We start from the raw sequence: 27,036 nt of genomic DNA, 5'->3' as shown, positions 1-27,036 counted from the left end.
TACAATTTTCTTCCTCAACTGATAATGGCATTTGAGTGTTACCAAAAAGAGTGTTAATGAGTGATTAAAAATGGGTGTAATTTAGTTTTTAAAAGTCCTACTGGCTCTTCACAGTTTGCAGCATGTGTTTAGATATTAGGAAAGCTTAATCAGATCATAAGGAAAGGATTTTAACTCAGAGGAAAGGAAATCCAAGGGAGGATTTTTCAAAACAGAGATGTGAATGTATTATTTGCTTTATTTTAGTGATTGCCCAAACAAGACAGGATTTGTTGAAGAAGTGTGTTTTTTAACCCCTTATAATGTATATGGTAAATGGCCAATGCTACTTCCCCATTCTGTATATCTTGAGGAGTATGTTTATTCTCTGGTAATGCCAACTAAATAAGCAGAATTAGTAGTTAATTAGGGTACTATTAAATATGAATAGGGCTAATACTTCAGTGTTTAATAGCTTGTGCTCTCTTTTGTCATAGATTAAATAAAGACTGATACCACATCTGAATAGTAGCATTTTATACTCATTTTTATAAGGTAAAGCATTTTTAGTAATCCAGTCCTAACTTACAATGTAATCACAATATCTTATGAATATAGCTTTAATTTCTACATGCTTCAATCATCTTCAAATTTATTTGAAATAATGAAGCAATGCCAGAATCCCATACCATCTGTCATAGTAACCACAAACCAGTATGAGATATATAAAGTGAGCATTTAAAAAGTTGAACACAGAATACCAAAAATGTAGCAATGCTTTTAAAAATATAGGAAAATTATTTTTTAATACAAAATGAGTGATTTTAAAATTTTTGTTTTCTTTACATGTTCTGGCAGATTATAAGAATAAAAGTGAATCATCCAGGGCTTCTGTCATGCATGTGAGCACAACGATTTTTGTAGTACTACTAAGACAGTAAAAAACTACAAGTATTTTAAAATAACATTTCCTAATTTTCAAATTAGCTCAGATCACTGAAATCATTGCCATGAACTTGTTGGTATTGGCAATTACGTGTAGACTATTGGTAAACATTTGAACAAAAAAAATAATGTTTGGGCAGCTCACGGAAGACACAGGAGGCAGACTTTTCTCAAAACAACCTTAACCCAGGTTCCATTTTAATCCCAGGTGTGCCATTGAAAAGACTTGCACAGGAGGTTATGTGCAGCTGTGGGTATGTATAAAGGAGTGTATCTGGTAAAACATAGGATGTGTCGGGTATATGCTACTGCATTGCCCCATTCCTGCTGCAAGGGAGAGTCAGGCCATACCTGAGACTAGGTTCTTAGTAAAATTGTGTCATTCTCTTCTTCCAAGAATTCATTACTGAATTTACGATATTTCATTTCACAACAAAGGCAAACAAGCATCTTAGGCATGGTTATCATGGTAATACTGTAAAACACAGAATGACATTTGCATTTTTTGCATATTCCTTTCATCTTCTGCAGAATGGTGTATATCCTATATTACTGTGAGTACCTATGGCAATTCCACATCTTTCTCTTTGATTTCCTAAGATCATAAGAGACTGTTTTATATAATGGCTGGTTTAGTGAGTATGGTGTCATCATAGATGAAGCTTCAATTTCAATTTCTCTGCAACTACTAATGTTTCACTCTTAGAAGATGGAACATTAAATATATATATATATATAGACATTCAGTTTTCCCATTTTTCTTTCTTTTTTTATAACTATTTGTATCATTATTTTCAGATGTGCCCAAAATAAAATGGAAGCTTTTAAAAAGAAATTAAATCATTTCAGTAAAAGTAGTCTAATCAGTTTGTAGCTGATTGTGTCCAGTGAAGGACTGCAGGATATGTGATGATATGAGTGTATGCATACCTATAGGTATGTAGGGAGCCCTCCTCTCTCCACATTGTCCTTTCCTTGAGAAGAGGATTCATAAATACAGTTGCTTCTTTTCTCTGTGGAAAAAAGGATGAGTTTCTTACTCCAACCCAGGCAAATCTGGAATCTTATTTTGTTAGGCTCAGAGCTGCAGGCTTTTAACAGGGGTTCAGCTAACCCTGAGGAACCAGTGCTGCTGCTGGTGCTTTGAGAAGCCTTTTGCTGCTGTGCCACACGCTGTTGGCTGTCCTCCTCCTCAGCTTCAGCAAGAGTTTCCTGGATTTGTGCTCAGCAATGGCAGAACTGTTTTTCTTGAAGCCTTCAATAATAAGGAAAAGCAAATCCAGTGCATTTTGCTGGAAAGCCCCTGTACTGAAAAAAAAGGTCAATGAAAATACTGATGTTCAAGGTCTGCCAGTCCTAAGCATGTAAAGCAATGCTTCAGGAGGTACCAGCAAACAGTGGCTACAGGCAAATATTGTATTGAGCAACTTGTACACCTTTGTAAAATATTTAAGTATGTTTGAAATGAAGTTGTTCCTCATAATGAAGAATAAGTAGTCAACATACCTGCTTTGCTTTATTTTTTTAAGTTTGAAGGGTCTTTTAATTTGAAATCAGATGCAGATAGTTTCTTGTCTCAGTGTAAAATAAAAAAAATCAAATATTGGCAAACCCGTAGACCTTATCCTGTTCTTAGAGTATTTTCTCCATGTCCCTTTCAGCTCTTTGTACAAAACTTCACACTTTGGGTGGATTTAATTCTGGAAAGTTATCAACTTTATTGCATAACTGTGGGAGATGTTTCTCTAAATGTCAGGTATTATCAGAGCGCAGCACATTTAGAAGAACTCAAACTGTATAACCCCAAGGTTATATGTATTTAAATCTGACTTCATTATATTTTATACAAGACAGAATATCTCTATCTAAAAAGTTCTGTGATTTTTTTCTCCCATTAGTTGCCATACTTTAAAATCAGTAGAAAAAATCTCAAAAGCAGAGCCATAAGGGCCAGAGCTGCACAAAGCATTGACATATTGAGGTTGTATGTGTTTATTTAACAGTGAGATACAATACTGTGTTATTCATTATGCCAAAAAATACCTCTTCAAGAACAGACTAATTTCTTCTATGCTAAGGGCTGACAAAACAAGATTTAGTTATTTATTATTATGAAGTCTTCCCATTTAGTATTATCAGTTACCTGGCTTGAAAGTGAATTTTCACAGAAAGATGTCCCTGTGAGTCCAGTTTAGAATTACTTGGATCTTTGAACTGTCCCCACAGTGACTCAGGAAGCTCTCCTGAGGTTGGCTTTGAAAGCAGGGAGAGCTCAATGCAAAAGAGGCTGGAGGAGACATATCTGAACCACATCCCTGGTGCCCAGACTAATCATTGCATGAGCTGCTTCTGCCTGCGGTCTCCAGCTGAGGACCCTGCTGTACACTCTGTCTCTTGCTGCAGCTGGTTGTGAACCACAGCAGGAGCCCTTGAAGTCCTTGTCCCGTTGGGTGTGTGAGCAGTGGTCTCTGGGGTGGGCAGGTGTCTGGTGCAGTGCATCTTCAGATCTCAGCAGGCAGGGAGAGAGTGTCTGCTGGAGGTAGGGAGAAAACACCCCTTCCTGGACACCCCGGTTTTGTGGCAGCCGGTGGGTATGGCACCACAGTTACCGCCTTCTTGAGCAGTGTTTGAAAGGGCAGCAGTGATTGCCGGGGGATGGCATGTGAAGGTGCAGTGAATAGTGGTCTAAGGATGTTCAATAGAGAAGAGCAAAGAGTTCAGCTGTTGGGGATATCAACTGTATTTTATGTGTGATAGCAGAGCAATTTAGCACCTGTTTCAAAACTGTGATTTTTTTTTTTTCCCTGTGTGTGAAGAATTTTAATGTAAAAAGGACACCTCTAGGAGTAGTCGATAACTGAGTTTCTTCCAGTGATTCTTTTTCCCCCAGGGCTGCAATATTGGGTTGCAGCCTAAATTTTGCCTATGATCCACTTTACAAACCTGAGTTCTATTTTACATCTGGTTCTTAAATGATACTGAAAAATGTATCCTGTATTCACATAGGATTCCAGCTGAAATTAATAAAAACTTGACCACATGATGCAGTTAAATATTTAGCTTCCGTCTGAATCTTGATGCACAGGTGCTTAGCTGAGCCACAGCACATGCAGCACAGTTGCTATAAGCTGCCTGACTGGCCTATAGTTGTAGAGCAATAGCTGATTGTTTTTCTCCCCTTGTTCTTTGCAGTTTATTGGAGCAGTAGCTAGAAATCAGGCTGTTGCCTGTTTTCATATATCATCTCCTTTGTTTGTTCTTGCATGGGCCTTGCTGGAAGTCTGGACAAAATATATGACCCAAAGAAAGAAACAAATGCCTTATGCCGGACTTTGTAGAGAAATAGAATAATGGGAGCAAGTAGAGAAAATCAGCCAAATACCATAGCCGGGGATGTGAAAGCTGTGTATGAATTGCACTGCAGATGGTGGTCCTCTGGGCAGTGTAGAGGATGCTTAGGAGAGCAGCGCACCTCCCCACCTGGCACCATGGCCGGCTCTCCTGCAGTGCACGTTGAAAGTACAAGAGAGGAGGAGGAGCAAGGGAGTTGTCATTCACTTGGGTTTTGTGTTAGTGTGTAGTTATGGCATGGCCAGGACATACAGGACCTAGCATCTGGGAAGTCCCCCTGGGGTGACTGGGTGAAGGTAAAGAGCCATTAGAAAACACTTCAACAGTAATGAAAGGAAAAATGAGGAAAAAGGCAATCTACATCTCAGAGAGACAAGGAACTGCTAATAACAGTGAAGGCTAAAGTGTTGATTGTCTCCTTTGCGCCAGTGTTCAAAAGCAAGGTTAGCTGTGACCTGATGGTTAACGCATTTAACGTCAGCAACAAATGGGTAAGAACTTATCTTAAGATAGTGAAATAAAAGGTTAGAATTGCTCTCCTGGCCCTGATAAAAATTGCTGTAGGGAAGAAGCTGAGGTAATGTAATTGTGATTATTTGTTATCTGTGAAGACATATGGAAGGTAGGCAAAGTCCATAAAACTGAAAAGGACAAACAGTGGTCTTCCCCCAGAAGGTTCTGGGGAATTTTGGTGGAGAAAGGGAGGAAGATTGCTTTTGAGGGAGGAGTTAAAGTTAAACTGCTTGAAAGTGCCTAGAAGTTAACAAGGCAGTAGGTAACTGCCAACATCCATCTGTAAAGTTCAAATCGTAACAAATCAGTCTAATTTCTTCCTGTAATTGTACAAAAAGCCTGGTGAGTAGATAAGGAGCGGCCATGGCATTGCCATCAGGGAGCTGAGGAAACATGGTCTAAATGGGACCACTGTAAGTAAAAGCAGATTGCAGTTCCATGCTTGGAGTGAATGCTGGTAAATAAGTGGTTCAGTGTCAAAAAAGATGGATTTATGGTTCGCAGGGCTCTGGCCAGAGACCAGTGATATTCAACATTTTCCTTAATGATCTGGATAATAGAACAGGGAGTAAATTTATTTAAATTTGCAGATTATATCAAACTGGGTTACCGGCAGCCTTGGGGACAAGGTTAGAATTGAAAGCTATATGAACAAATTGGAGAAGTGATTTGAATATGCGGGTTATAATTCAATAGCTACAAAGGCAAGCTCTTACACTTAGTTGGGAATAAATCTAGTAAACAAATACACAATAGGCAGTGTATTATAGACAGTAGTATTGTAGAAAAAGATAAGGGGATATGGGGCAGGTCACAAATTGAACACACAAAAATAATATCCTACTATTTAGGAAAAAAAAGGAAGTATCACACTTCAGTGTTTAAGCATGTGGTTTTTTGTAGGACATGTGAAGTCTTGAAAACATTATTAGGTTAAGAAAGAATTGGGTTTCCTTAGCCTCAACAAGAGAAGGCTGGGGATGTAAGTCTTCAAATATGTAAAAGGTTCTTGTGAATAGTGAGATGATAAACTTTTTTCTTTTATATGCTCTTATGGTAGGAGAAGTAATAGGATTAACTTGTAGTCAAGGAGATTTAGGTTGGAATGAAGAGAAACCTTTCTAACTCAAAAGATAGTTAAAAACTGAATTAAATTTCTTAGAAAGCTTGTAGAGTTTCCACCCTTGGACACTTTTTGTAACCTGGTTAAACCAGTATCTTCTGTATGCTTTAGGGGCAGCTCATTCTGTTTTGAGGTGAGACTATGACTGGTTCTCAGTCAGATTTTTCTATCATTTTTGCATCAAGCATTGATATTTTGGATACATAATTTCATACTGCTTAGTATTACAGTCCCCTACTCTCTTTCAGTGCAGAGGATAATCCAATAACAGACAAAGTCTATTTACGCACATCTTTGAGACTTAACAAATTCCCTTTTCCTATTGATTGCAAGACCTGTTTAAGTTGCATTAAGTATGATCAGAATGTTGATCAGCCATTCTGCATTAGGAGACAGGGTTGTAAGATTCCAGTTTCTTTACTACACTGAGCTCTCTTCTTGCAATAGCATGTTAGAGAAATGCATATTAAGCCAAATCTGACATAGCATGGAGAAAAACCACGTCATGATTGGGAAAATTAGGTAAATAGGAGGAATAAAAAAATTGTCAAAAGAAATAATTCAGAAGATAATGAAGTAAGCACTATTTGCCTTCAGATATAAATGGAAAACTGAATTTAAAGCTAATATTCTGTAACGACTGTTCTTAAATTTATTGGTGTCTGTCCTGCTGAAGAGTAACATAACTTGCTATATGGATAGAATATTTGTATTTGTGAATTATGATAAGTTGTTTTTAGTTGGCTCTTATTTTTTATTACTAGCTGTCCTCGTTTTGGCTCTATCCCAGGACACTAGCAAATACTTAGTTAAAGTAAAATTAAGTTGTACGTGAAAAGTCCACTGAAAAATGTCAAGTTCCAGGCATTTTTTAAATTATTTTTTTCAAAAAAGGATGTTTTTGTCAGTTGCACATAGCAATTTAGTACTCAGAATTAATTGCATGCTAATTTAATTAGACAAGGAATCATCTGTCAGTGTTAGAAAGTTAATGATAACTTGTAACTTACTGCTAAAATGCTATGGACAGAGCACTCTACACTCAAACCACTATTTCTTAAAATGTATTTATGGAATATAACGCAACACTTTGCTATGTGATAAAAATCTTTGAGAAGATGTTAAAGAAGTAAATGTGTTGTTATTATTAGTATGGAATAAAATGGATAGCCTTGCTAGATACAGTCTTGCTGTACAAAGCATTACAATGTCTTTATCTCATCTTTGTATTTCAGAGTTACAATCACCAGAAGGGTAATTGCTTAAGAAGCTCTGTGGTCAGATTAGCTGCAGTGGCCACAATGGGAAGACTAGAGAATTGTAGTGTTACATTTTACAGCTAATGGTGGTCTAATAGAGATTCATTCAGGTAGGAGCTATGCCAGAAATACAAATGGAAATTTAAAAGGGTCTGCTTGGGAATACTGGAAAATGCAGGTTCTCCTAGTTAAAAATAGTAATAGGCTCCTGGGTGTGAGTCCTGTTAGATCAGTTCTGCCAGAATAATACATAGTAAAGAAAGCAGTCTTCTGTAGGAAGCCCCATCAGTTAATAACTGGAATGGATGATGAGAGAGTTAAAATTTCTTCTATCAAAGCAGATCATTAGCTGCCTGACTAACTTTACCTGCTTCCTAAGTACTGGTAGAGAAGTGTCTGCTAACAGAAAGAACTCAGTAGCATTTAGTTATATATATCTTAGCTGTCATGTACCACTGACCTAATTTGAACAAAAAAAAAAAAAAAGTTGAGAAAAAAGACGACATATCTAATAAAGAACAAAGTTCTTAATAGACTGCTATAAATTCCTAACCCACTAAACGAATACGCAATTAATCATATAGCTTGCACCCATATATAAACCAGCAGTAGGCTACAGAGACCTGTATGTGTCCTGTATTACATTGGTAGTGCTGTGCTTGTAGGGCACACTGCTCTTACTGATTATCATTCTTTAATATTGAAAGAGAGAAGAAGGAATGATCAGCTTTTTAACAAGTACCAGTTCTTAGGGTCACATTTAATCTCATTCCCGAAGCATTCACATGTATTCCATATATGTCTGTGCTCATTTAATATTAGCTGGAATGGGAATGGGGCGTAGTAAGGTCACTCCGCAGGCTCTTATGAAACATTTATTTGTTTAATGGCAAGCTGAGGTCTACACATGAAATAGATGCCTGAAATGGCTCTTTATGTTCATGAGGATAGCTGTGCTCTGTACCACTGAGGACCATGAAGTTTTGTTATTGAATTCAATCAGAGAAGATCCAGACTTCGAGGGAGTGCTGAACTGGTTGCACCACTCAGTCTCGGGCCACAGAACCAGATGGAGAATAAATCTGCACCCTGCAGATATCCCTCCTCCTCGCCATGTACAAAGCTTTGCTGCTTGTATTAATCTGACACATGGTTCTTATCTTTGAAAGAAGCCTGGATCATCTCATGTTTTTGTGTATTTTTTTTTAATCTCAGCTTCCATATTGAACGTATGGATCTTATAAGTAAAATATAATTAAAGGGAGTTGAGTAAGAGTCATTCAAACTGCTGCACCGTTATTAGTAACAGAGATTCTGTAATGACTTTGCTAAATTGATGATAAATTTCTGTAAGGGAAGAGAAGCTTTCAGGGAACTTGATGGTCAAGATACAGACCAAACAGAAATGGCTGTTCTCCTTCTTGAGTAGGTGGCCTATTGTGTATCTCTTATGACAAATAAACTACATTTTAAAAAACAAAAGACAAAATGAAGTATTTTAAAAGAGGATATAGATGTTCAAAATGGACATAGCTCAATAGGGTCCAGAGAGTTAGAAAACAGTACAGCAACTGAGAATCTGGCCAGTGGATTATAATAAAATAGCCACTGCTTACTTGGAAATCTAAGAAGCTTAATTTGATTAAAGTCCCATTATTATTTTTAAAAGGACACAAATGTGAATTTTACTAGGTAGTTCCTCATATTAAAGGTGCTTAAACATTTTTATAACCCCCACTACTGAAATTAAAAAAAGGATTGATCTGTTTTAACTCATTATGTACATAATCACTTTAGGTTTAATCATTTAATTCTGCCCATTGAATTGCAAGGAAGATGAATTAAATGTCAAATAAGTGGTTATATTATGGAATTTGCTCCACTTGAGTATGTGAGAGGAATATAAGCACTTTACATCAGGTATTTGATGTAAAATCACTTGGATTTCTTTGTTTTGATTATGATGGCTTTAGCGCTTGTGGAAAGGGTAAGGGTAACAATTTCCAAGGGCTTACATGTCAGATTTACAGAAGTATTTGAATGCCTAAGGTGCAGATAAGCACCAAAGATGATCTTTAAGAATCATGCTAGAGGTATGCATCTCATTGACTTATTGTCATCTCATTGATTTCATCTGACACCTAAATGCATCCATCTTTAGAAAGCTTAGAATTCTATTGCCCATATATGTTTTATGCAGAAGAAGCATTGAAAATGATGTCAAATATGGCCATGAGAGAACCCTGGTATTATAGTTGTCCCTGCAAAGAGCTCCAACATAGAATAATCTGTTGAAGTTATAACCTATCCCCATGGGTTGCTGACTACTTAGTTCATCTCCATGAACAAATAACTCTTTAGGGTTGCATTGTGCAAATAACTGAAAATCTCCAGTTGTCACTTCTTTTTTATATATATATATATATATATATGAGTGAACTACTGTGAGCATATATGTCAACTTAGTAGTGCATATTTAAATTTACTACTTATTTGTTTCTCAATACAAATCACACATTAATGAACTACCCAAAGTTTACGGAGATCAATAAAAAGATTTTCATCAGAGATACAAGTTTCTTGTAGCCATCTCTTTTCAGATACATTCACGTCACAGGTGGGAGTGATTAACAGGATTAGGCAGGAAACCATTTTTATCAATACCTAGATTTGAAAGGCCTAAAGTGAGGATAGGCTTCCCTAACAGAGGATTTCTTCTGTCAAGAATCTTTTCCTTTTAACTTTTCTTTGTCAGGTGATCTGCCAAAATCTGAATCTAGATTATTTGCTTCAAAGTATAATCTGAAATATTTATGTTGGGTTTCACAAACACATTTGAAGTCAGTTCTCACAGAGTGGCTGTTGAGCCTGTTAATCTTTCCTATAGCAAACCCCACCAGAACCTTTACTTGTTTCTTGAACTACGTTCCTTTTCTAATTATTATGGCGTTACCAGAGGGTTTATGTACCATTTAACATTTCTATTTGTATCAGTTTCATCCAAAAGTCACAGTTCCTACATGAAGTTCATAGGCAGAGCTTTTTAAAAAAAATAGTTTTGGTCCCTAGGGCAGAGGCTGAAAAAAAGTCCCTCTGAAGATCGCATTCATAATCACATCCAACTCAGTATACACAACGATAAATACATTTGAAATTAAGCGTGCTTACTAGAAAAACATTGCAAAAAGAATGTTCTGTGTAATAAATCATAGAAAGATCTGGTTTATTTATCAAACAATTTTTTTTATTTAGCTGAAAGCACTAGCTTTCTCACAGACATTTTGGGATCAGAATAGAAGCTCAGAAAATGTGCAAGTGACCTGTCAGAAGGTTTTGAAAATTGACTTGTAGCCCATGCAGTGGTGTTAAAAGAGCAACTCCACCTGAGTCCTTAACTTGGTGTAGTGAAGCTGGATCATGGAAACGTTTAATCTATGTACAAGGAATGTGTAGTGTTATTGATACTTGCTTAGCTGATGACTGATGTGAAAAGGACTGTCATGGTTTAAGCCCAGCGGCAACTAAGCCCCACACAGCCGCTCGCTCACTCTCTGCCGGTGGTATGGGGGAGGGAATCGGAAGAGTAAAAGTGAGAAAACTCATGGTTTGAGATAAAGACAGTTTAATAAGTAGTGCAAAAGCCACGCACGCAAGCGAAGTGAAACAAGGAATTCATTCACTGCTTCCCATCGGCAGGCAGGTGTTCAGCCATCTCCAGGAAAGCAGGGCTCCATCACGCGTAACGGTTACTTGGGAAGACAAATGCCATCACTCTGAATGTCCCCCCTTCCTCTTCTTCCCCCAGCTTTACATGCTGAGCGTGACGTCCTATGGTATGGAATATCCCTTTGGTCAGTTGGGGTCAGCTGTCCCAGCTGTGTCCCCTCCCAACTTCTTGTGCACCCCCAGCCTCCTCGCTGGTGGGGTGGGGTGAGAAGCAGAAGAGGCCTTGACTCTGTGTAAGCACTGCTCAGCAGTAACTAAAACATCCCTGTATTATCAACACTGTTTCCAGCACAAATCCAAACCATAGCCCCATACTAGCTACTATGAAGAAAATTAACTCTATCCTAGCCAAAACCAGCAGAGAGCACACTTACTGCAGCTTTTACTCAGAGATTATTAGAAAAATATTTTTAAAGTGTAATCACTGATGCAGCTTTGTACTTGAGATAGCAACCTGAGATTGCATCTCATAGTAAAAGGTGTCCTACAGCAGCTTGAAACCAGTAAGTTCACTGTTCATATGCCTAGCAACCACCATGAAATGCAGTCAGTTTGTAAGCATGATGCACTCACTACCTTGTAAATCTTGTTTGCACAGATTATCAGAACAGGGCTTTAATGAAATACTTGGAACTGATGTCTCTGGCTGGAAATAGGGAAACTAGTGAGTTGACAGATGGGGAAATCTATAAATACGATCAACAAAATTATGAAATGTTGAAAGACAGGGAAGAAGGGTCTACCATCACAACAAAATTCATTCTCAGGGGAGCCATATTAATACAAGCAATACCATCTGTACTATCAGTTATGCAGAAATGTCTGTGACACATGCTTTTGGTATGTTCTGTACTAACCAACATAGATGAATAAAATATACAGTTTTTCTATTCTGCTGAATTCGTTCTTGAAGTTGAAGTTACCTTTCTCTGCTTTGACAAGGCAATAGGTGAAGATGATGAATGGCATAGTTGCCAGTGCCCTTTTAAATGTCTTAGCAAAAGCACAGTGTCAAACAGGAAGCAGAATGTACTGCATTTTATCAGATACGTTAACACAAGACGAATCAAAGCCGTGTTACATGGAGGCAAAGGAAGGAAGATGTGTGGCATTAATGAAGAAATTTTACTAGTAGCCATTGCTATATACACCATTAATGGTGATCTCATGTGAGAGTACTAAAAAAATGACAAAGCTGTTTCGCTATTCCTTAACAAGAGCTAAAATCTGATGCAATTTAACATGTGGTCTGATATGTTCTGTGACTGTAAATCAGAGCAGAAAATAGTTCTCTGGGAAATATTTAACATCAAGAACAAAAGAAGAAGTTAATTATTTTTAAAATAGAACAGAAGATGTGGTAAGAACATTCTACGAAGGAAAAGGATGAAAATAGATTTAAAAAAAACCCCAACAAACAAAACCACCACCACTCTACCAGTCACTTCTCTGAAGAACAAAAAACCTAGAGAAATAAAGAAGTGACGTATCAAGCTAGCTCCTTGCCCTGGTTTTGGCTGGGATAGAGTTAATTTTCTTCTTAGTAGCTGGTACAGTGCTGTGTTTTGGATGTAGTGTGAATAATGTTGATAACACACTGATGTTTTAGTTGTTGCTAAGTAGCGCTTATCCTAAGTTAAGGACTTCTCAGTTTCCCATGCTCTGCCAGCGAGCAGGTGTGCAAGAAGCTGGGAGGGAGCACAGCCAGGACAGCTGACCCAAACTAGCCAAAGGGATATTCCATACCATAGAATGTCATGCCCAGTATATAAACTGGGGGGAGTTGGCTGGGAGGGGCAGATCGCTGCTCAGGCATTGGTCAGCGGGCGGTGAGCCATTGCATTGTGCATCACTGAGTTTTTTTCCTTGAGTGTTTTTTTTTTCTTTCTTTCTTTTTCCCTTTTTTTGTTATATTCCTTTTCATTACAATTATTATATTTCATTATTATTATTGTTATTATTATATTTTACTTTAGTTATTAAACCGTTCTTATCTCAGCCCATGAGTTTTACCTTTTTTCCCGATTTTCCTCCCCATCCCACTGGGAGGGGGAAGGAGTGAGGGAGTGGCTGCATGGTGCTTAGTTGCTGGCTGGGGTTAAACCACTCCTTTATCATTGGAATCTGGAATTTGCTACTTTTTCATTGAAGCAGGGACAAGTAACCTTCATGGAAAGCCCGTGTCTTTCTAGTAATATAGAATTACTGAGCCTGAAGGAAGAGGGTCAGCCTCACCCAGGTCATTGCTTAAAAAATGCTAAGGCAGAGCTTCCTTTCACTAGAAACACCATTGCAACAACATAATTGAATCCACCGTGCAAGTGGATATAAATGGGGATGGTTGGCACTGCTTTGGCTTTTAAAAAGTAATACATAATCCTGTAATTGGAAACTCTGTCCCAGAGCAAATGCCCAAAGACAAAAAAGGTCTGTGTGTTTTTCGAACATTTTAACTGTCCTGTCTCACAATTCTCTTCTTGTAGCTCATTGTATGGCAGGGGTATCTCCCGTCTACATTATGCATGAGGAACCCATCCCATCTTTCTCAGAAGAGGCATTGGCTGCATTCCTGACTCCTGATCAAAGAAAAATTGACTGTCTCTTCTCTGACTAGGCCAACAGGTCAGTCAGGAAAGCAGATAAATCTGCTGGCATTTGCATCTCTCAACAGTGTTGAAAGGAGGAGTGTTGAATAAGTGAATTCCTGCAAAACGAGAGTTAGCAGTTACTTTGGTACAGATAGAATGAAAGGTCTTTTAAAATACATACATAGACAGAGTTGAAATACCTTGAAGTAGATGGCAAAGACTAGACCTTTGTGTAACTGTCCCAGAGAAATGTTTTAAGCACATCTTTGCAAAGCTGTCTTTGTTGCACATCATGCTTTAAACCATGCTTCGGTCTCATGCTCTGAGGAACACTGATAGTGTGACAGACCTAACAGATCAAATGGTTGGGTCCACTTTTTAGAGAAATATTAAGATGTGCCCCTTTATTATCCAATTTTTGTGTTCTTTTAATGTAAGGACAAGTCTTTTTGGGTATTTGAGCATGAAAGGTTGTTAGCCTGGGGTCTTAGGCAATAAATTAATGTTTCAGTGAAGGCAGTCAACCACCTGCCCAAATTTAACCTTTTTAATTCTATTTATTGTCTGCAAATATAGCACCAGATTAGATGTTTCCTGGAGAGCCGAGTTTGGTGTGAGGTATTCATCACTTTGTTACAGCTTCTTTGAGATCACCGTGAAGTAGTCCCTTGTACTAAATGAATAGCTCTCTTATCATGACCTTTTAATCGCTTCATCATGAAGAGGTCTTTTATTAGCTACAAGAGTCTACTTCATGTTACCCCCCTCAAAGGAACTATAATATCATAAAATGACCACAACAGAGACTAATACAGAAATATGGTACAATAAGAGAAAATTAGTGAAGGTAGGCCTAGTTGACTACAAGCAGCATCATGGCTTGCTAATGGGAAGTGCTGGAGTGGATAACTAGCTGTGAGCTCAATTGTTGGAAACTGCATATAGATGTGATATTTTGCTCAGTTTTCTAACAAGGTAGTGGAACAGAAGGGGAACAATATAAGCCAGCTAGCAGGACCAGCAGCACCAAAGAAATCATAGAGATAAGGGAGATGAATAGGGCATGACCAAAAAGGAAGTTTAAAACTAAAGATGAAATTTAGCTGTAGTGATACTTGTGGAACTTACTCCTATGGACAAGATTTTCTTTTCATGCTGTCTTAATGTAGGTATAGTTTATTGAAGATACTGGAGTTCACGCTCCAGTGTGGAACTGATGTAAGAAAGGGAGAAATCTAAATTGCAGTGTTTAAATCATTTGAAGAGTTTAAACAGGGTTTCTAGAGAATGGTTTGGAGGGATGGAGTCCTGGCCGTGTTGGCTGCCTGAGTCATAAAGGTTTGATTGCAGTACAAGAGCGTTTAACCACATGGATTTCGAAAGTAGTTAGGAAACCTGTTCGTAGCTCAACCTACAGGCAGATAAATACTCAAAGTCAAGACAGACAAACAGTCATTTTCTCACAAAAACTCTATAAGAGACTAAATAAAGAATTGAATACTATTGAACACAAAAAATTCCCTGGATAGTCTAGCACCCAGAGATACCATTAAAAGTGTCTTGGTAACACCGTGGGAGACTCCCAGAGAAGAGAAGATGACTTATCACGTGAGAAACACCTACTGCATTCCTGCTTTTCCATGTGGCATATCCACGCTAAGCAATTAGTCATAATGGTAAGCAAGGTGGTGAAAGGCAGGAAATTCATGTATTCAAGTACTGAACTGTCAGATTCCTGAGAAAACTGTTTGCCTTTTTCACTCATGTCTTCTATCCTCCAAAAGAGGAAGGCTCTAAATGCCAGTCTGCTCTGCATAAATTTCCTTAATCAATCCCAAGAACTTGTTTTTCAGCCACCATGCCCACACACTGCAGATCTGCTTACTGCTTTCCCTCCCTGCTGCCTGTTCTCTTTTGATCTGAATCTCTTCATTTTCAGCCCTTTAAGGGAGTAATTTCTGTTTTGTTCTGAACTTGTTCTGTCTTTTTATTATTTCTCTTTTTTCCTATCCTGCTATTTTTAGCCCTATCTTTTTGTCTTCCTTCTTCCATCTTGCATGCTTGCTGGTTTACCCATCTGCTTCCCCCAGCCCAGTTTTCTTTTCCATTTTCCCTTTGCATTTCTTCAGACCCACAGGCCATTTATCTCATTGCTTGTCCTTTCTCCAGCTCCACAGGGTCTTTTCATCTCCTCATGTCATTTGTAAGCAAACAGCAGAGGAGCATCCGGTATCTGCTTTCTTACTGCTGCCTGAGTGAGTCAGATTGTCTGGAGGAGAAAAAGAGATATTGAGATGGTAGTCTTTACTTCAAAATTGTCCCATCGTATGCCTTGATATTCTTTTGTATCCTCATCATTTCAGGGCATCTTCAGTTCAGTTTTGTGCTCAGAACCTGGACATTTCATTTTTTATGGAATATGATTTTAGAAAATATTTTCTCAACAACTTTTTTTACCCATTTCTTTGCACATAATGTTTCACTTGAATCAGCTTATGCACATTTTTGTAAATATCACCACATATAGAAGTGTGTCTCTTCAAAACAAGGTGGTATTTTTTCTGCATTTGCCAATTTTCTCTTTAGCAATCTGTTTGAATAAACACAATATGCGAGGAACATACTACCTTGGAAAAACTGAGAAGAAAACGAAGTCTTGGCTCGATTCTTTCTTCCACGGTATCCTGAAGACCAAACTAAATTAAACCATCACAAAACACTCTAAGGAGACTTGATGAAGCTCTGCCTTCAAGAATCAGTGTTTTAAAGCATATTTTGGTTTCAATTAACAGTTTTCAATATGTGTGGAGATACTCAATCCAAGTTTCCCATAAAGGATGCCTCCTGTACAGGATTCAGGTTATACTGGAAGGACCTGTAAAGAGATCAGGCTGTTCAAAGTACCAGGCAGTATTAAAGTACTTAAATACGTGTTTTTCTAAGACAGATTTAGTATCCTCAGTTGCAATGACCAGAAGCAAGCACCCTCACCAGCCTCACATTTCTATGGAGATAAAGTTTTGGTTGGGTTGTCAGAATTGATATCTTCCGTTTCACCTTACGCTAGTCCAGATCAAAATATGCATGCACATTATGAAGCTGCCTGCAAATCAATTCAGGAAAAGACAAGTTGCTATAAATCCCGAAATATTTGTAAAGTCAGAATTTTAATCATACTGAATACGAGTGTGAGCGTACACTTGAGAATGATGTGCATGTACATGTGTATCAATATAAAAAATGTGCACATTATGCTTGAGGCTTGAGACTTACCAGCTTCGCCGTCATGTAACAATGATTTCAGTGAAGTCATACCTGGTTTTTAATGCTGAAGGTGAATAAGCCAGAAAAAATTCGTATAAATTTTTGTCGTAAGTCATCTCATACAAGACTCAAGAAACATATTTTACGTGATAGTGTAACTAATAGAATTTCAAATGACAGTGATATATGAGGCTTTCAGAAGTAGCAATGCAGAACATTCTTTTTTGAATAATTCACTCATCTGAAGTTATTATATATTAAAAAATGATTGAGTTGCATATCCAAATATAGGGTGGTCTATCTCAGCTTTTGATGTAGGGGAAGAAAAAGAAGTTTCTGCAGTTATTCTGAACTGTGGTTTGTATCACATTACTGTTGGTTAGATGAACTGAGTTTAATTGATTGTGAATTAATTAACGTTCTGCAGTGGATGTCTTTTTCTTGAGATAATTAATCTTATTGAAAAATTATATGTGGAACAGTTGAGGCTTTAGCAGATTTTCTAGAGGTGCTTTTTTGTTTACGTTTCCTTGACAGCCTTTTTTCTTGTAGATAAATTACGTGTCTAGAAACGTCTTGCCTTTATATTTATTTTGGTTTGGCAGCATATAGTTGTTATGGCTGGCAATATTTCATACCCCAAAGTATTAATGCTAACCATAAATTATTACCAATGATATGCAGTGGTTCTTATCAATCATGACAAGTAATTGATGTTGATTGAAACAAATAAATATGATGCTTTGCAAAGTTATAACCCTGTCATTTAACTTCGGTGCTCAAATGCATCAAACTATCTTAGATTAATTCTTTGCAATTAGATACAGAGCTTTCAGAAACACGATATTCCACCTATAAAGGCCAAAAATTGTGCAAAAATCTATAGAGATTTAGACATCAATATTGGCAAAAATTACCTCTACTTTTTTGCTTCCAGAATTGGGTAGAAACAATAGGATTCAAAGATGTGTGGAAATTCATTGTCTCATTATTATAGACTCTTTAGTTGGTTGTTTCTCAGGGTTTATTCTTAAACCCATTGAAGAACACATTGGGAATCTCTGTTTGTGTATCATACTATTTAAAATGAGAAGTCCCATAAACTTTGTTTCAGATGTAGGAGGTCAGGCACGATGATCATAGCAGTCCTTTCTAGCTGTATGAACTACAAATTAATGTATCATTAACTGCAGTTTAAAATTAAGGTAAACTGAAAAGATTTACTGGATTGTGGTGAAAATCCACAGTTCATGAAGGAGTTAAGTTGTGTGTCTTTCACTACCCCAGATATAATCCATATGAAATCAGTCATTAACTCATGTGATTAAATTCTTGCTGAATCTAGGACCAGGAAAATAACAGCCAAACACTACACCTCCCAAGAACAAAAGGTACCACTTTACTGAAGCATGGTGTGAACCATTTCTGGTGTATGCCCCTAAGTGAGTTGAGCTTTGGTATCAATACACAGTCTGAGGTTTGGCTGTATTTGTTGCCATGGCATGAAATCAACAGAATTCCAATCCTGGACCAATATTATTTTCATAAATACACAGACTCAGTCCCTTATTGATATAGTGTGTGTTTTATTCAAACTCTTCATTTGTAGTATAAGTGTTATATAGTGGTTTCATGTGTCTGTGGCTCAGAAGTTAATGCTGCAGAGCTCTCTCTTCACCTTGTACACACTCAAGCAGCCAACTACATGAGACCCAAACATGAGCATGCCATATTTAGTTGTTTAATCCCCTTTAGAAGCAGTTCCTATGCTGGAGAACACATGGAGTCAGACTGGACAGGCAAATGGGGAACATTTGAAGTGAATAATAGAGTTTTAAAGAAAGGTGGATTTCACCTAATAATGTTATTGATGACATTAACTTTATTAATTTATTTAGCACATAAATTGCAAAATGGATGGAGGATTCATCCAGCAGCTGTACTTTGCCTTTGGCAGTAGTCATGCTGCTACTGATTTCATCTTATTAACTCCATCACAGGTTTTACTAACAGGGGTGTCGCACATCTCGTAATACAAAGGGAAGAAAAGAATATAACATTTTTATTGTTTTGTGAAAGTTCTGGCTCAGTGTGGTGGGTTGACCCTGGCTGGATGCCAGGTGCCCACCAAAGCCGCTCTTATCACTCCCCTCCTCAGCTGGACAGGGGAGAGAAATTAAAACAAAAGGCTCGTGGGTCGAGATAAGGACAGGGAGAGCACTCACCAATTACTGTCACGGGCAAAACAGACTTGACTTGGGGGAAAATTAGTTTAATTTATTACTAGTCAAATCAGAGCAGGATAATGAGAAATAAAACCAAATCTTAAAACACCTGCCCCCCACCCCTCCCTTCTTCCCAGGCTTAACTTTACTCCTTATTTTCTCTACCTCCTCCCCCCCCGAGCGGCGCAGGGGGACGGAGAATGGGGGTTTGGGTCAGTTCATCACACGTTGTTTCTGCCGCTCCTTCCTCCTCAGGGGGAGGACTCCTCACACTCTTCCCCTGCTCCAGCGTGGGGTCCCTCCCACGGGAGACAGTCCTCCATGAACTTCTCCAACGTGAGTCCTTCCCACGGGCTGCAGTTCTTCACGAACTGCTCCAGCATGGGTCCCTTGCACGGGCTGCAGTCCTTCAGGAACAGACTGCTCCAGCGTGGGTCCCCCGCGGGGTCACAAGCCCTGCCAGCAAACCTGCTCCAGCCTGGGCTCCTCTCTCCACAGGTCCACAGGTCCTGCCAGGAGCCTGCTCCAGCGCGGGCTTCCCACGGGGTCACAGCCTCCTTCGGGCATCCCCCTGCTCCGGCGTGGGGTCCTCCAGGGGCTGCAGGTGGATATCTGCTCCACCGTGGAGCTCCATGGGCTGCAGGGGGACAGCCTGCCTCACCATGGTCTTCCCCAGGGGCTGCAGGGGAATCTCTGCTCCGGCGCCTGGAGCACCTCCTCCCCCTCCTTCTTCCCTGACCTGGGTGTCTGCGGAGTTGTTTCTCTCACATCTTCTCACTCCACTCTCTCTGGCTGCAACTGCTACTCCCCTGTAACTTTTTTCCCTTTCTTAAATCTGTTATCCCAGAGGCGCTACCACTGTTGCTGATGGGCTCGGCCTTGGCCAGCGGCGGGTCCGTCTTGGAACCCGCTGGCATTAACTTTATCAGACATAGGGGAAGCTTCTAGCAGCTTCTCACAGAAGCCACCCCTGTAGCCCCCCCGCTACTAAAACCTTGCCACACAAACCCAATACACTCAGCACATTAGATACTGATTCCATTCTCTTTGCACTGCAGTCCTAGCAAAGTCACATGTCTTAAAGTTCATAAAAAGGAAATGAGGAATAGAAGTTTGTTATGTGAATGTCGATCCATTTTTTTGGAGAGCAAGAAGTTGCTGCTTGGAATCCTGATGGCATAAGGCAAAGACTAACACCCTCCCATTGTAACTCATTTGCTTTCAGCAGACTACCACAAAGGATGAAATCTGGCCACAAATAATTTGGTGTTCTCCAAATGTGTAGCAGAATGAAGAGTTTGTATATGACATTAATGACATGTTCAAAGTCTTTTCTCATTTTCATTGCTGGAAATCTGAATTACACCAGTGTACACTGAGTAAAACTGAGAGTAAAATATCACTAGCTAGAGGAGAAATAATTTAGATAATAATTTGCGTAATTTATATAGCTAATATGTATAGACTTTGTATAATTTTGTATAATTTGTGTATGCTGTGATTCTGTACAGGGGCTGAATTTGAATACATAGTAACTCGACTTACTGAAAATACATAACACAATTAGTTGTTTTGGCTGGCTCATTTCATGCTAGCTGAAAATTAAGTAACAGAAGTCAGATCTCTACCATACAACAGAATGTGTTATAGATCCATCCAGCGTCCTTTTAGTCTTAATTTGTATGTTGTCGCACTGTGTGCAGATACTAATTGCCGTCTGAAAAGGCCGTGGCTGCATCAATGCAGCGTCACGCTTGAGAAGCCGTGCCAAAGCCTTGTATTGCGAGCTCATGCACAACTAGCTCAGCATTGCACTTCATTGCACTCCCAGTTAGATCAGGTGGAGTTAGATCGGTTGTGTGCATCTGTGGGATAGACTTACCCAAAGTCATCAACACAATCTCATATTGTCTGCTATGTCACTTGTCACAAGCATAGTGCATTAATTTCAGTAATCCCTTCAAAAGGTCTCAGTAACCATCCTGTGCATCTATATTTCATTACGTTCCCCTCATATTCTCTCCAGTCTGCATCTAGTACTTGCTTATTATTTGTAGTTCCTGGCATGTTCTGCAAGCTCCATTTTTCTTCCAAGACACTTTTATCCCGAAGGCAAAAGAGAAAGCAATATATGTTTGCATTTCTTTTTCTAAATTGAATTTTTGAGTCTTTAGTGAAGGTTTATTGAAGGTTTGATCTTGGAGCTGTGAATGAGGTTCCGTGTGGCATCGTGTGGGAGTACTTCCTTGCATGAATGACGGATAAATGATTGGTTACCTTTTATCTTGGCCTTGTAATCACTTTACCATGGCAAAGTCTTTTGGTTCGCTTTTGAGCGTAAGTAGATTTTTCAGTAATTCTTCAAATGCTTAATTCAATTGTAGAAAAGAGGATGAAGGCAAAATCCTATTCATGTTGCTGTTCTTCAAACTGTGTACAACAGCCAGTAGTTCTGTGTCTGGCACCCTCCGAGGCAGTTTGAAAACATGCCGAACCATTTCACTAATGTATTATGAAAGATCTTAAAAAGTGAGAAGGGCCATGGATGAATGAAGAAGTGAGTGTCCTTGGCAAGATGTATTCCTGTTTATTTCCCTGCTTCGGTGTGTCCTCTCCCTTGATTTCTCGGTTCACATGCATTTTGTGATACAAATACCTGTAACACAGGTTATTAATTAGGAAGGATCATTTTCAGTTTTAGGTAGTCCTCTTTTTCAGTTGGGCTCGGAATGTTTGTTTCTCAGTAACTGTTGTTATAGATGTGATGGCCTGAAGAGATAAATGAGACAAGATTTGTGGGAAGAGGTAGTATCTTTTATTAGACCAACTGATGTAGCTGGAAAAAATAGAAAAGCTTTCAGGCACACGAAACCTGTTCCAGGTTGGGTTCTCTTAGCTTTGAACTGCCTAATAACTGACTCGTGCCTGTGAAGCAATAAAAGCAGTTTCTTGATATTTCTCTTTTTATGAATAATACTATTTGGGAGGTATCCATATATTGCAGCAGTTAAAACTTTCCACAGCTAAGGTTGATTATTCTGTTTTTAATTCTGATTAAATCCTTTAATTCGTAGAATATTAATATAATAGTTTTTCTTTCAGACTAGTAGTCTTTTAAAATACTAGATTTTGTTTTCCATGTGATCAGACGTGTAAATTAACCCATAAAAGATCTGATACTTCACTGATGAATCATAAAGATCTGTACGGTTTTGAACCTTATCTGAGAAACTGCCTCTCTTTCGAAGTCAATGTATGTGTTTTGAGATAAGTGGGATGGGCATGATGGCATATTCTGCAATTTCAGTTATTTAATGATACTCTGCTGCATTTTTTTTTAAATTAATGGGAAGGGCATGGCTTTTGAATAGTCTCTTTGTTATTTGCTAGATACAATACAAATAAATAGATACCTACCATACGAATATTGTGTGTGAGATATATACCCCATTTGGCTGGTAAACTTTGGAATAACTGAAAGTATTACTGCGGATGCTGAAATTTTCAGTGTATTTCATATACTGTCACTTTTTATCATTCTTGCTCAGATTGAGTGCTGTTATGCCCTGTGAGAAGTCTCATTTGAACCTGAAAGGAGAATTTCCACAGTCTAGCAGCACTGAGAACCGCAGAGATGAGTTCAGAGTATGGGTGTCTGCGTGGGTAAAAATGAAAATATAGGACAGTCAGTTCAGTACCTTGCAAAAAGCCGTGCTAGCAAGGAGGCATCGTTATTGCTCTAAATAAATAACACGTGAAAGAATATGATTGGTTTATAATACAGGAAATGGATAAAGGATGCATCAACGTGTTTGGCATGCCCGAACATTTTGTGATTATAGCGCTCCGAGGTTCTAATCATCAGCTCTCCTCCATTTCCTTGGAGCTGAGGGCCCTCGTCATGCTGTAGAAATACTGCTAGTGAGGTTCTCTTGGCAGCTTTTTAGCACAAACACTATTCTTCTGAGGGATGTTTTCTAAATTACCCAAGGACAGCAAACTGAATATTTCCTGGAGTATGTTACAGAATTAGTGGAGTGTATTTGACTAAGTGTATAGGGCACATTGTTTTCCTGCATCTTGCTGGCCTATGCATTGAGTTCCATGACAGTATTTCATTTTTAGAAACCTTAGAAAGACAAAGACATTCCTTGAAAGGTAGAAAATAAAGGACATATAAAACCCAAAACACTATGTCATCTAAAAGTTCAGATCGTGATTGATAAGTGTGTTTGTTTATTGTTGGCTGTTAGCTGAATAATAGATTGTTATTTCAATAAGTTTTGACTGGAGCAATTTGTCTTGAAATACTTTTTTCACCTTTTTCTTTTAGGTCCTTTGTAATATAGTTCTGTAATTTTATTTTTTTCATACACAAATGCAGCTAACTTTCATTGTTGAGCAGCATCACATGAAAGCCTGTCTTCTGTTTATAAATTGATGAAAGACTGAATTCAGAAGAAATATATGATATGCAACAGTTGTTACCTACTGCATTCTGTGGCAAAAGAAAAATTAAATAAATTTTATTGAGGGGGAGGTATGCTGTCTGTCTGTTCTAAAAAGCCATTTTCGCAGTTCTTAACATTGTGGGGAACATTTTCCAGCTTATCATCATAGAAACAGGCAAGTTATTTACTTGTCAGAAAGGCCTGAATCCTAGCAAGCATACATGACACTTGTGGAGGTAAGGCTCCTCACAGTGTCCCACCTTAACGTGTATAGTTATATTAATAAATTATGCCAGGCCATTTTCCTCTCTTCATTTTCCTCCAGTGATACGACAGTGTAGAAATTACTGTAATGCATTTAATATTTTAAAAGGCTTTGCTCTCCTACATTGCTTCACTTCTTAGAGATGTTCCCTGTGTCCATATTCATTAATTGATTCTCCTCTTTGTACCTAGAAGATGAGTCTTTTTCACTACAACCTTTCTCCCTTTTCCTCAGTTTCACACTACTTAAATATGTCATTTTTTTTGTCAGCTGGAGTACTTTGCTGTCCATGTTTAAATATCAGCCTTAGTTCAGTCTTTCGATACCATTCCAGTTAGAAGGCGTGGAGTACAAGAAATGTTTGAAAACATTTCAGAATAGGAATGATAGCACTTCGGATTCGAATGGTGAAGATGACGGCCAGCCTTCTCTGTAAATACACCATGAGAGGGGTCAGTGAAGCCCAAGCTTTACCTGTGTGAGCTCTCAGTCTGTTTATTTGCAAACTTCATCACAAATTACCAGATTTTTTTCTGATTAGCGCACATCCCACGAAACAAGAGTTGCAGGGCAGAATCCCCCAAGCCTCTTCCAAAGGGGACGCAGCTGGTGGCCGTGCGGAAGGTTTGATCCTGGTATTTTGAGGGTTGCTGGTACTCCCTATGGTTAGTGTCAGGCTTGGTGCCTTCAGCTGGGCTCCTCTTGTGTGATGCCAGATGTGGTACGTTAGGGATCAGGAGCTGTGTGGTCCCAGCCACTGACATGGCTCTGTGCAAAAGGAAGCCAAACAGGTAAGCCTTGATACAAAACTACGAGAGCTTCCTAGACAGTTACTATATAAGCCAGACTTGAAAAAGAAAGATTTTCTATGTCCTTTTTTTTTGTGTTTAATTTCAATAATTATTGGGTTTCAGTATGTGGCTATTGCAAGCAGGATGAATTGGGAAACTTCCTACTTGTAATTTATACATGGTGTTCCTATTAAGAAATAAAACTAACATGAGTCATTTGAGAAAGATGTCAGCATCCTGACTGAAAGTGACTTCATTGTAATGCTGGTCTCCTCTGGTTGTGGAGCTCTTTCAAAGGTATTAATACTTTTAACACAAAGATATTAATACTGCTACATAAACATTTAGATAGAAATTTTACCACAAGGCAAGAGAAGATTTTCCACATGAAATATGAAGTGTTCTTGTTGTTATAGCATATTTTCTGTTAAAGCTGTCAAAATGACTTCTTAGTTTAGCATTTCTTGTTGAAATATATTCTGTCTAAAATTTACTTTTTAAATATTTCTATTCTAAATACTTATCAGCCCTCCACACATTATCTGTGATATACTTTTCCCTTTTCCTGGAAGGGCGAGAGATCCTTTCCTCTTCGCTATAACTGGCTGTATGAGACTGTCCCCTTTAACAGCTGCTGGCAAGTGCCTTTCTGGGTAACCTCTGGCAATGTATGCCATGTGCAGAAACCACCATGATTTAACCATTTATGTCCCTTTGATCTGCTAAACTTTACCTCTAGCAATGTAAGATTTACAAAAGAAAGCAGGAGCTTTGAAGCCAGTGGTTTGTCTCAATGTCTTACCAGCAGTACTTGAATAACTCTATCTTGATAGGCCCTCTGCCGTGTTATTACCAAGTTAATTTTTTCCCAGAAACCCCACTGAACTTTAAACGTTATGGTATGTAAGCAAGTAGTCTACTTCTACTATGTATATAATTAGATGTATATGTATATATAGTGTAGAGACACGGTAGTAGATATGTTTGTGATAGCTATTTAGAGAAAATCAATCAAATTACTTAGAATATTCTTCTTGCTGTCTTTGTACCTCCTACAGCAATCATAATATTATTATAATTTGTCTCTATTTCTGTCACACTTTACACTTCTCAGAAGTGGCTGGTACCTTGCATGACCAAACACTTTATCATAAGCTATAATATAAAAAAACCTAACAGTTTGGGGCATACTTATTAATATATGTGTGATTCTTCTCACTGAAGCAACACTTTCGATGTTAGTCATCATAGACTTGGAAAATGGAAGTGATTTTTGTCTAAAAGGGAAATTTTATAGAAGGGAAATTCAACTGTTGCACAAAGTACAGTTACTAATCTTACAGACCTTTGTGGGCTTCTTGCAGCATCAGCCAGCAAGGATTTAGAACATGCTAAATTCTTGGTGTGTGTTGACAGGGACCTAATAATGGAAACGGAGTCAGTGGAAGGATGTTTCAGATGGTTCTGTTACTGAATGACCTCCAGACAAAATAACAACCTCTGAAACCCCTCTTGTGTGTGATAGCAGCCAATTCCGATGGCTCTGTTCATGTGTGATCCTCCTTTGTCTCTTCTCTTTGGAGGAGATACTGAAAGATTCCTGGTGCAGATAATATAAACTAAAGAGTTCCCAACACATATATCTATATCAAGGTTTCGGCTTTACAGCTGTATCTGTTTCCGTCTAACTGGAACTAGCCTGACACTGTCCAGAAATAAGTCCTTCATGTGCCAAGCAGAGATACTGTAACTCTAGAGATGTGAAGCTACAGTAAGTCTAGTGGATGTCACCCTATGTTTCTTTCTGACAGTAGTTTACATTAAAAAGAAGAGTTTCTCTTAGTACAGTAATAATTAGTCACAAATACATTTTATATTCCAAGACCATGAAGCAATTTCAATTCATAATAAAACTAATTCATACTATGGAATTATGCGATTTTCATAATGCGAGACATAGTGGTAAAAAAATGAGCTAGGTTAAAACCAGTCACTTGAGCCTGGAAGACAGCAAAATGTCTGTTATTCACTATATGTATATGTATATAGACTAATGTTTGACTTTAGAGAAAACGTGTAGTAGTTTGCTTTGATTTTAGCTGTTCGGTGTGGTGGTACATCACATTATACACTGTACCATGCTGTTCCCCACCGTGGATCTTCTGGGTCCACATACATTAGGCCTTGATATTTTGCACTTAAATGACAATTCTGTTGATTTCAGTTGACTTCAACAAAATTTTCAACAAATAAAGACAGCAGCATAAGAATGTACATTAGGTTTTCTTTTCTCTCCCATCCAGAGAATCCTGGGGTTTCTGAGACCAGAAGTCGCTGGTAACTTCCTGATGAATTCAGAAGGTTTACTGACACATAGCTCTTTGTTTTACCCAAAATGTTGCATACGAAAATTCTCAGATAAAACAAACTTTCCCTGAATTTCAAAGAAAGTCAGTCAAAATCAGACCAAAACACATTTAAGGAAAGCCACACCAAACAGAGCCCCAGTAAGCACTCAGTTTTTCTATTCTGTTCCGTGAGCCATAGGCCAGAACA

General features: G+C 38.4%; 1 protein-coding gene across 3 annotated transcripts in view; it reads left to right on the top strand.

The window, feature by feature from the left end:
* DPP10 (dipeptidyl peptidase like 10) overlaps positions 1-27,036 on the top strand; it is a 247,481-nt gene that overhangs the window by 137,141 nt on the left and 83,304 nt on the right. The gene's annotated exons all lie outside the window — the stretch shown is intronic.

This window comes from Gymnogyps californianus, chromosome 7 (genome assembly GCF_018139145.2).
Source record: "Gymnogyps californianus isolate 813 chromosome 7, ASM1813914v2, whole genome shotgun sequence".
In the NCBI taxonomy this organism is placed as follows: Eukaryota; Metazoa; Chordata; class Aves; order Accipitriformes; family Cathartidae; genus Gymnogyps; species Gymnogyps californianus.
This window is presented reverse-complemented; position numbering and strand designations above follow the sequence as displayed.